Here is a 12,419-nt window from a genome sequence, read left to right on the forward strand (position 1 = left end):
CGTTGCCGATCCGAGTCGGATCCGAGACAGATCCGGGTTTGGCACCAAATGAAAACTTGAAAGCGAGGCTCCGAGTCATAATCCTGTTGTCGGATCTCGCGATACTCGGAACCTATAAATTCCCCACTAGTCGCCGCCATCTTCACTCGGGCATTGATCAGGGTAGAGGGAGGGTGTGTTAGGTGGTCCTCTGTTCTGGTAGATCTCGTGCTGTGCTGTTTAGTTCTGTGCTGTGCTGTTCTGTGCTGTGCTGTGCTGTGCTGTGTTCTGTTCTGCAGTATCAGTCCGGTGGTGCTGTGTGCTGTGCTCTGTTAATTTTGAGTTCAGTGGTGCTGCTGGGTCCTGTGCTGTGTCCTGTTCAGTCCAGTCGTGCTGTGTCCTGTGGTCTGTGCATCTAAGGGCATTTTTATTTCCCCATTATTCCCAAGTGTTTAAAAAATGAAAAAAAAAGTTATAAAAAAAATATACAAAAAACTAATTAAATTTTTTTTTAATTACAACAAAATTTGCCAAACCAATCCTGCAGTATAAGCCCATTGGTACTGCAATATTACCAAGTTAACACATTCAGCAGTAAAAGTCCAGTGGTACTGCTGCAATATTACAAAGTTCACACATTCTGCACTATCAGTCCAGTGGTGCTGTGTGCTGTGCTCTGTCAATTTTGAGTTCAGTGGTGCTGCTGGGTCCTGTGTGCTGTGTCCTGTTCAGTCCAGTGGTGCTGTGTCCCGTGCTCTGTGCTTCTAAGGGCATAGTTATTTCCCCAATATTCCTAAGTGTTTAAAATATTGAAAAAAAGTTAATAAAAAAAATATACCAAAAACTAATTACATTTTTTTTTAATTACAACAAAATTTGCCAAACCAATCCTGCAGTATAAGCCCATTGGTACTGCAATATTACCAAGTTCACACATTCAGCAGTAAAAGTCCACTCCTCTACGCAGTCCAGATACATTTATTGGTGCGAATCATACAAGTTCAGGGTTTTTAAATTATATTGTGGTGACCCACTCCTCTACGCAGACCGGGTACATTTTTTGGTGCGATTAAGACCAGTTGATGGTTTTCTTATTATATTGTGGTGACCCACTCCTCTACACAGTCCAGATACATTTATTGGTGCGAATCATACAAGTTCAGGGTTTTTAAATTATATTGTGGTGACCCACTCCTCTACGCAGTCCAGGTACATTTTTTGGTGCGATTAAGACCAGTTGATGTTTTTTTTATTATATTGTGGGGACCACTCCACTACGCAGTCCAGAAAGATACCTCGTTGCAACGTTTTTGGACTAATAACTATATTGTGAGGTGTTCAGAATACACTGTAAATTAGTGGAAATGCTTGTTAATGAATGTTATTGAGGTTAATAATAGCGTAGGAGTGAAAATAAGCCCAAAAACTTGATTTTTGAACTTTTTATGCTTTTTTCAAAAAAAATCTGAATCCAAAACCTTAAATCCGAACCAAAACCTTTCGGCAGGTGTTTTGCGAAACAAATCCGAATCCAAAACATCGCGAAAATCCGAATACAAAACACAAAACACGAGACACCAAAAGTCGCCGGTGCACATCCCTAATTTACTGCAGGATAACACATTGGGGAATCCTACAGTGACCTACAATGACCTCAAAACGCATTTTCCCAGAGGGTAGCTAGCCTAATAAGATGGAGAAAGACTTAGATAAATGATTACTTTTCTAGTAATATTGGCGCTAAATGTGATTTCAGGTTGAAAAAGTTTGATGTATGAACTTCTGCTTCATATAGAGATGCATGTATTACCATAACCATCCTGCATAAGCTTAACCAGAACCACAGATCACTTCTCTGTGCTGTTAGTGGATATGCTAATTCCATTATTAAACTCTCAGGGCCTGAGTTATTAAGGCACGCACACTGAGTGCATTGTGCGTTTGTTTCAAACCACGCGTGAATTGGCTCTGCATAATACCCAAGTCGACAATAAATGGAACTAAAGATTCGTGTGGTGATGATTACGGGTGTAGCGTTACTAGACCAGACACTGCAGGATACGTACAATACCTATGTGGAATATAAAATCTCAAAAGAATGCACACAAATGCCTCTTTCCAGCCCCGTTCCCTTCCCAAAATCATAAGCTGTAGTACGAAGATGGAGCGGACTGGGCTGCGCTTTCTGGCGCATGGGCCGGGTTTTGGGTATGCGCAGACTGATTTTGCATACAATGCGCTCAAAATCATCAGATACTTGGCTTAATGACTCAGGCCATCAGTCTGTGGCTTCCTGGTTGTCATATATCCTCTCATCAGATTATGACACTGATCATGACACATAATGCAGCCCTTATCCTTTGATAAATACACCAGTAAATGCTGCATCTTTCTGACTATCCGATTGGCTACAGATTATTCAATCCCTGCCCACCAACACTGCACACAGACCACAATGCTCAGACCATCATTTTCTGTCGGAGCATGAACATATTGTGAGTGTATTGTGTACTCTACCTGATTGTCCAGCCATATTAGGTGATTGCTTGACCTGTTCCCTACCCTACACATAAGAACTGCTCATGTCATGTGACCTCTTCATCCTAACCCTGCTCTGGACAACAGAATGACTACAGCAGTTATCCCATTGTGTTTGAGGTGTAAGACTGATGTGTCGTGGTTTGGGGGCTCAAAGTGACACCTAGATGTTGTTAGCTGTTAGGCCAAGGGTTGAAGAGTTGAGGCAATTGGATGCCTAAATTTACTTTAATTTTATTTTACACATGAAATAAAGGCAGCTTGTCCCTTTACTCACCTGTCTTATTTAAGGTAATGAGGCTCCATTCAGTAGTATTTTAGTAAAATTATTCTTGAATTATTTGCTTTTAATGATACTGAGGGGATAGCTTAAAAAATATGTTTTAAATTGGCCAACATGTGCATTGCCGTGATGGACCACAGCCTTGAGCATTTCCACATAAAGGCTACAAGAAAGCATAATGAGAGCCTGCATCTGTGTACTTCTTACAGATCACAAATCATCCCTACAAACTGTATTTGTTGTCTGAATAGTGTGCTACACAATGCTACCTTGTTTATTTATATATTTATCAAATTATGCGGCACTGTACAGAGATTATGAAGTCATTCACATCAGTCCCTGCCCCATTGGAGCTTACAATCTAAATTCCCTTCACACACACACACACGTGTTTTTGGACTTTGGTTGGAAATTGGAGCAGAGGAAGCCCAGGCAAAGACTGGGAGGACAAACAAAACTCCCCACAGAGGGTCCTGTTCGGAATCAAACTCATGACCTCAGTGGTGTGAGGTAGCAACGTCAGGGGGAGGCTGTACTGGCGGGCAGGAGGACACCTGCCCCCCCGGCCGGCTCTATAGTGGGCTACCTTGGGCTGGGTCACTGGGCCACCTGCATTTTTTCCCTTTAAAATGTTCCCAATAGGCTGCTCAGTCGAGTCTTGCCGCTCGGGCTAAAATTTTCCAGCCCTCCCCTGAGCAACGTTATCCATTGTGTCACTTATGTACAATTTTTTTCATTTAATGATAATAAAAGTAAGAAATTTTAAATATAGTTTGCTGTCAAATATTTATCCGTAGTAGCTTTGTCAGATCTGAGGTTTGTATTCCATAACGTGGAAGTGTTTGTTCAAATCCCACTGCACAGATGTCGAGATTAGAACAAAAACATCATGACAATTTCTACACTGCTTTAATCTCTTGAGTACCCTTTTAGACAAGATCAGTCTCGGGAGACCCGTGGTCCAATAGCCATCACAAGTGACAATTGAGTTGTAAATGCTGCCATTCGGTTTAATGCAATTGACAGCACAAAATGTTTTCTGAGTTGAAAACAAAACCGTGTCCCTTATCCGATGAACAGATGAATAAGAGCGCATTTAAACATTGCAGATCCTTTAACCTTCGCAATTACTAGTATGCCTGAAATTAAACAATTAATATGCGTAGCAATTATGCAAGAAAATGGATGAGGTAAACATGGCTTATTCCACTTGAGCTTGCCGGAACTTATGTAGTGTGAAGGATTACTTGCTATGTTCTTGATAATGATGCTTTTGTTTTTAAATTGAGAGGTTAATTAGCCTCATTGATTCCACATGTACAAGGTACACAAATATAATATTGGGTTTTGAGATGACTGCACTACAAAAGCTAATGAGTCTTGTTTATGTCTGAGTTGTTTGGAAATAATATGTCCTTCAATATAATTAAACTTAACTATCTGATGCTAATCAGTGTCAGAGTAACAATCATTGCACATTACATATACTTTAGGGGGAATTTTGTCATTGAAGCATAGGAAAACATATTTATAGAGGCGAGCGCGGACATTAATGAAGGGAAGGTGAATTAATTTGGCTACTGTGTATATTGTTCACAGGAGAACCAGTGTTGCCAAGGCCATACCAATAATTGGGCAAAAGGGTAATTCACCTGTGGTCTACTAGGACAGAGAGTATGTCATTATATTTATAGTAAACCCACATAGGGAAAGGTAATAAAGAACCACTAAACCAGTAATACAAAGTGCATTATATAAAAGAGCTACTAGTGGCAATCACAAATATTATTATTATTATTATTATTATTAATTTTTATTTATAAGGCGCCACTAGGTGTCCGCGGCGCCGTACAGAGACAAACGAAATAACAATACGAGGAGAGACGGCACAGAACAGTAAACAATAATCACAGTACTCAGTGAGCTCAAGGCACAGCTAGAGGGGCGGGGGAAGGTCAGCCAACAACGGCACCAAGGAGGGAGGGCACGGATTAGAGGGAGACCCCCAGGGGAAGAGGGTCCTCAAGGAGTAAGGCTAGGTAGCTGGCGAGCAGAGTAAAAGTGGTGAAGACAGGAGGAGAGAAGACCCTGCTCGAAGGAGCGTACAATCTAAGGGGAGGGGAAGACTGACAGAGAGACACAGGGGAGAGAGGGAGAGAAGGAGGAATAGAGAGGGGGAGGGGAATGAAGGAAAGGGGAAGGGGAATGAGGGGGAAGAGTCAGAAGAAAAGGTAGGAAGTTAAGTGGGAGACTGGAAAGCTTTAAGAAAAAGGTGGGTTTTTAAACACCGTTTGAAGCTGGACAGATTAGGGGAAGTTCTGATGGAGCGGGGGAGCTGGTTCCAGTGGAGGGCGGCAGCGCGGGAGAAGTCTTGGATACGCGCGTGGGAGGAGGTGATCAGGGGGGAAGAGAGGCGACGGTCATTGGCCGATCGGAGAGGGCGGGATGGAGCATGAATAGAGAGGAGGGAGGAGATGTAGGGTGCTGTGGAGTTGGCAAGGGCCTTGTATGTAAGAGTGAGGAGCTTGAACAGGATTCTGTAGGGTAAGGGGAGCCAGTGAAGGGATTGGTAGAGGGGGGAGACAGAAGAGGAGCGTCGAGAGAGGAAGATGAGCCTAGCAGCAGCGTATAGTACAGAGCGAGGTGAGAGTGGGGGAGGCCAGTAAGGAGGAGGTTACAGTAGTCAATGCGGGAGATGATCAGAGAGTGAATAAGACATTTAGTGGCATCTTGGGAAAGGAAGGGCCGGATGCGTGCGATGTTACGCAGCTGGAAGCGGCAGGATTTAGCAAGAGAGAGAATGTGGGGGCCAAAGGAGAGAGAGGAGTCGAGGATGACCCCGAGGCAGCGAAGTTGGGGGACAGGGGAGATAGAGGTGTTGTCGACAGTGATAGAGAGGTCAGAAGGGGGCGAAGTGCAAGGGGGAGGGAAGACTATGAATTCAGTTTTGGCAAGGTTAAGTTTGAGGAATTGAGAGGACATCCAGGAGGAGATGGCAGAGAGGCAGGTGGACACCCTAGAGAGGAGGGAGGGAGAGAGATCAGGAGATGTAAATGTTCTCAGACCTTGGCATAAATGAACATATTTGACATTACATTTGCAGCACGGTGGCTCAGTGGTTAGCACTTCTGCCTCACAGCACTGGGGTCATGAGTTCAATTCCTGACCATGGCCTTATCTGTGTGGAGTTTGTATGTTCTCCCGGTGTTTGCATGGGTTTCCTCCAGGGTGCTCCAGTTTCCTCCCACACTCCAAAAACATACTGGTAGGTTAATTGGCTGCTATCAAATTGACCCTAGTCTGTGTGTGTATGTTAGGGAATTTAGATTGTAAGCTCCTATGGGGCAGGGACTGATGTGAGTGAGTTCTCTGTACAGCGCTGCGGAATTAGCGCTGCGGAATCAGTGGCGCTATATACGGTAAATAAATGGTGATGATGATAGTAGCGCTATATAAATAGCTGATGATGATTTGCTGTGCAGTTGACTACAATCTATTTTTCTGTTATCACCCTCGTTATGTAAAATTAGTGTATAGGGGCTAACTGCTAGTGATGAGCGACAGTTTTAAAACATATGAAATATTTCAGGCGACATTTGGCCTTAGGTGCTCCCAGTCCTAGTCTGACCCTACGCTCCATACAACAGAAGGTCCTGATCATTTCTCAGCTTTTCATTCTGTAAAATGTGACTTCACAAATACAGTGCAAAATGGCACTCTGCTTTTCCAATCCCCACCCCTGCTCCAAATAAACCATATAGCCGAATAAATGGAATGAAGGAACAAATATGCGACTAAGGGAAAGCGAGAGATCAGTTGAGTTGTAAGTGCTGCCATTCAGTTTAATGCAATTAAATGGAATCATGATTTCAATCATTTCCTCATAACCTGAGCAGAGGGATAGCATATCAGTATGACAAACATATATATTCCTCTGTGCTAGGCACACTTAGGAAAAAAAACATTTTGAGGTTAAAATGCAAAGTAATGACCATCCTGAGCCTAATTGCTCCTGGGAGACCTGTTTACTGCTGGGTATAATGGTGCTGTCTGTCACCATCTCCTAGTTGGAATACAAGGAAATTAACAAGCGTTCCAATCTCTCTGGTTGTGTCATTAATGAAGACACTGCGCCTGATTCATTAAGGAAAGCTAAGCAAAAGTAAGTAAACAAGGCAAAACCATGTTGCTCTGAAGGGTGGGGGGGGATACATTTAAAATGTGATAGCAGATTTATATTTAGGGTAGGGCATGTCCTAGATAAACTTTAAATTTCAGTGTACAAATACACTACCAAGTATTTGTGTGCTACGTGAAAAAACAGAAAATATTTTCCTTAGCTGCAAAGTAATAAACTAATTTGCAGCTCTTGCAACATGGTTTTGTCCAGAAAACTTGAGTAAGAAAACTTACTCAATTTTTTGCTTAACTTTCCTAAATGAATCAGGACCACTATCTCTTTGTGTGGGTTGTTTTTTCATAACATAATAGTTTGAAGGTAAGCTTTTCAGAAAAAATAGCACTATATTCTGATCATGGTCAGTAGACATGGTATTTTTTAGGAGGGGGGGCATATGTATTGCCCAGTGTATGGAGGTGTATGTTATGTACTGTGTGTCGTATTACTCTAGATATATGTCGATCTGAAAGGCAGCAAAATGTCTCTAGAGATTATTTCAATGTTTATTTCACTAATGTAGAAATATTTCGTACCCAGATATTTTTAAGCAGCTATATGGGTTGGGTCCTTGTTGCTTTCTTTGCAAATCTGTCCCAACTGTCCCGATTTAGGCTGCACAGTTCCGATTTTAGGGTTTGATTCCTATGTCCCATTCGGAACAGCTTTGTCCAGTGGGTCAGGAAGTCGGGAGATATCTCCCTTTCACCACTGCTTTACATAGCACATGGCCACGCCCCAAATTGTGATATAGCCACACCTCCAGTCTCAATTCCAAGCACTCCAAAATTGGCAGGAATGTTGTTGTGGACTACTAACTGATGTACAAATTTCGTAGAATATTTGAATATTATTGTTTTGTACAAACCTTGAACTTCCGATCTGATAATTTTTTCTTAACAATTACAATTATCATTTGCATACCACAGTAAAATATTTAAGAGCAAGTGCATTATTAAGTCACAGCTATAATTTAGTTCTCTTAGTCTGCTCTCGCAGGATTAGCACTTCTCATGAGACTGGACTAAGTACTCTCCATCCCCGCACTGACAGCCAGCTAACAGCAAGCAGATTTGCTTGCCAGACTGCCTGTCATGTAGAAGAGTTAAGCTGGGTACACACTACAGAAATTTCGACCAACTTTTTATGCCAAGTAATTTTACATGCGACCGATGGTCTGATCGCTCGGTCCATGGACTGCAAACACACTTGCCTCGTTTTAGACGATAAAGGTAAGAGCAGCCGTCCCGTTAGTGACTTTTTACAGCTATGTTGTCGTGAGCAATTACTGTAATTTCGTACTACACAGCGGAAACGAGATTGGAACGAAAATATTTAACGGTACGACCAACCAAATGAGGCGACAATCGTCCATTTGGGCAGACTTTCGATCATCGTGTCACTGCACACACTGACCCGACTTTTGAACGAGCGGTCGTATGTTGGCTGTTTGAGCCGATTATTGGACGAAAACAGTGTAGTGTGTACCCAGCCTTAGAATGCTGTGACTGAGATAAGTGAGTCTGGGGGGGAGGTGGTTGCAGGGGGGAGGTAATGAAAATGGCTAGGGGGTGGCTGCAAGGGAGGAGGTAATGAAAAAAGCTGTGGGGGAGGGGGTGGTAATGAAAATGGCTGTAAGGGGAGTGGGGTAAAGCAAATTTGTGCAGGGGGAAGGAAATGAAAATGTCTGAAGGGGGTAATGAGATGGCTGGGGGGTATTTAAAAAATAGAGTGTCTTTGGGGGAGACATGCTCTATTGTGTGGCGGGTTACATGAATGCTCTCTATGCTAAGTACTAGTCAGATAGGGCTTTAAAGGTTTATATTTGATTATAGCTCTTTGACCACAAATGTTAAGAATCCCTGGAGTACTTAAATTTCATTGTAAATTTCATCAGTTGTTTGGGTTTTTTTTTTCCATTAAATGATATTTTACTTTATTTGAATATTTTTATTAGACCTTTTGATTATTTTTCAGAATAAAATAACCTCCTCTTTTGTTGCTCGAATTTAAATAAAATAAATGAGATAATTTGTTTTCCTTCTTGCAGGGCAGATGACTGGGTCACACTGACCTTACTCGGCCGCACTTGTTTTAAGGTAAGAATGTTGCAGTCAGTAGTACTGCACCGTATCAGGCAGTTCCGTAACTTCTGTGGATTTTATGAGAATAAAAAAGTAATTAAGTAAATACTACTCAACCTATTAATATCTTAAGTCAATTTATGTTTCTTATAACAAACAATTGGCATGAATTATTTGCCAGAGACTGAATGCTGATGCAAAAACAAGGGTGTCACTGGGGCTCACCAAGCTGCCCTTTGTTAAATATTGGCGGCACTAGAGATACAGAATGAAAGTTACCTCCACCCACTAGACACCAGTGATAAATAGACCTCCAGAATTTTATGACAATGTGACAATAAACATTGAAGTAAAACACTTTATCTATTTACATGAGGTTGGGGATGGGAATGTAAAGTGATGCTGCACTTTATGTCAGGTTACTGCAAAAAACAACATATATATATATATATATATATATATATATATATATATATATATATAGTGGCAAAGGGAGTGGCTTACCACAGGCCTCTAAAAATGGAGTCAGCATCGTAGGGAATTCCCTTTAAAGACAAAGTGGAAGTGCCACCCGTCCGTCAAGCCAGGACAGTGGGAGTAGTGTCACGTATCAAAACCTGTACCATGCATTTGTGCATGGTGACTGATGCCAGCTAGTAGCCGGTGTCTAGAGGCGGACACTGAGACTAGCCAGTGATAGGTTGCCTGGTGTTACCCTGATGAAGTTAATACTGTTTATTGTGATGGAACAATATAAGTACGGTTTATTTCAACTAGAAATTGTCTGTGACTGATGTCTACGGGTTGCCTGTGTCACAAGAAGGGTACTCTTGCCTCTATCTATCTATCTATCTATCTATCTATCTATCTATCTATCTATCTCATTGGTCTGTTTGTTTGTCTGTTCAGTTATGCATCCGGACACCCCTGCACCGATTGAGATAAAACCAACGCAACGTGGTCCAGTTGGATCCTGGTCAGGTTTTGGGGGGGGGGGGGGGGTTAGAGACCCAGTCGCATCTCCTGTTGGTGTATGCAGAGCATAACTTTGACCCAGGGAGCCTGTTCTCGGCCTTGAATGACGGATTTGAATAAGATCTTATCTGCTAATTATTGTTAAAATCTTGACAGTTACATCCAACTCATGGATAACTTAATAAGCTGAAGAACACGGGCTACACCAGGTACTTCAGCTAGTATATACATATACACAGTATATCATACTTGTCCACTCTCCAGGAAAGACTCCCAAATTACAGATAGGTCTCCCGGACTCCCAGGAGAGCAGACCATTTTTCCTAGTGAAGTGTGAAGGATAGGATCCTCAATGACGTGCTGAACCCCTGCACAAAATTGCGTTGAAGAGACGGGACCAAAATGACGCTATTCACCCCGCCACACCTCCCTTGCTCCCTCCAGCTTGTAGTGAGGGCAACACTACAAAGTTGGTAAGTATGCAGAATCCTTCCTGATGCATTTCACTTGGCAGCTGTAGCTTTCCTACTGTTCTTCATCCAACTTGCCAGACAGATGTTACATTTTCCTATAAATCATATATAATGCTTTTTTTGGGGAGAGTGGCGTGAAGCTACATCTGTTATCCCCTGTACTAATATATATATATTGATATATAATATTTCAACTGTGCAAGTAAATAATGTTATTTTCTACTCTGCGTTACTACTGTATAATATTCCATGACTAAATGATTACAGGTATATATGTCAATCATGATCCTGCCGTGTTGCTTCTATGCCTTTCAAATTACCGTATAATGCCATGTGTAGCGTATTTAGTATTCATATTAAAAATTCAGGGGCTCAATGTAATTGTTCAACATGTTCAAGCAAAAATATTTATTCAATATCTTAATATATTTACATGACTTCATTTATTTACTTTAATTACATTGCTCTAGTTAACTGATTTACTCTATAGAAGAAGCACATATTAAAAAACTGCATTTGTTGACACTTTCGGACATCCTCTAAAAAAATGTTCAAAAACACGTTCTAAAAAAAGAAAAAAAAGAGACTTGCTTTATATTTTCACAAATTATTTTGCCAATGATTTAAAGATGAGCATGTCATTCTCCGGGCCTGTCTAAAGGCATTGAGGACAGAATTTATCTGATGTTCCCAAGCCAGAAACAAATATTACTTTCAAGAGATGGAAAATGCTTGTTGTACATTAGATTAAAGTGAATAAATATCCTTTTGATAAATTGTTCTCTTTATTACTTTCTAAAGTAGCTGAAGTACCCGGCGTCACCCAGGTTTATATTTTCAAGTTATTAAGTTACCAACGAGTTGGATGTAACTGTCAACATTTTAAAAATAATTAGCAGCTAAGATGTCATCCAAATGCATCCATTGGAAGGCCCAGAACAGGGTCCCTGTGTTAAAGTTCTGCCCAGCGTACACCAACAGGAGGTCCAAGCAGGACCCCAACCACCCCTTAGTCATCCCAGACCAATTGCCATCCCTCTGTGAAGTTTTTATCCAAATCTATCCAGTGGAAGGCCCAGAACAGACTCCCAGGGTCATAGTTCTGCCGAGCGTACACCAACAGGAGGTTCAACAAGGACCCTAAACCTCCTAAAACCTGGCAAAGATCAAATTGGACCACCTCACATTGGTTTCATCCCAATCGGTGCAGGGTTTGTCCGAATGCATAACCGGACAGACACACAAACAAACAAACAGACCAATGATTTGTATATATAAGATACTAGCTAAATTATCCAGTGTTGCCTGGTTTAAATCTTCAACGTATTAAGTGATCAATGAGCTGGATGTAATTGTCGACCTTTTAAAAATAATAAGCAGCTTAGCAGGTCTTCCAACACACCCATGAGGTGGCTCTCCAGTGTCATTTTTGTTTTATTATTAAATGTCATCCAAATCCATCCAGTGGAAGGTCCAGAACAGGCTCCCAGGGTCAAAGTTCTGTCCAGCATACACCAATGAGAGGTCCGTTCAGGACTCTAACTCCCTTAATATCGAATGCAGGCTCAGAACAGGCTCCCCGGGTCAAAGTTCGGCCCACTGTAGATCAACAGGAGGTCCCAACGGGACCCTAGACCCCCCCTATAACCTAGCTAGGGTCCAACTGGACCACCTCACATTGATTTCATCCCAATCGGTGCAGGGGTGTCCGAATGCATAACTGGACAGACAAGCAAACAGGCCAATGATTTTCATATAGAAGATGTAGCAAGACACCTAAGGGGGCATTTATGAAAGCACAGAAAAATGGTGTTGTAATAAATTCCAGTGTCAAATGAGGGTATGATCACCTAAGTGATTGGTATGGCCTTGTTACACATAGGTGTGACCACACCCTGATGGTCAAGGTG

The sequence above is a fragment of the Mixophyes fleayi genome, chromosome 2 (assembly GCF_038048845.1).
Source record: "Mixophyes fleayi isolate aMixFle1 chromosome 2, aMixFle1.hap1, whole genome shotgun sequence".
Lineage (NCBI taxonomy): Eukaryota > Metazoa > Chordata > Amphibia > Anura > Limnodynastidae > Mixophyes > Mixophyes fleayi.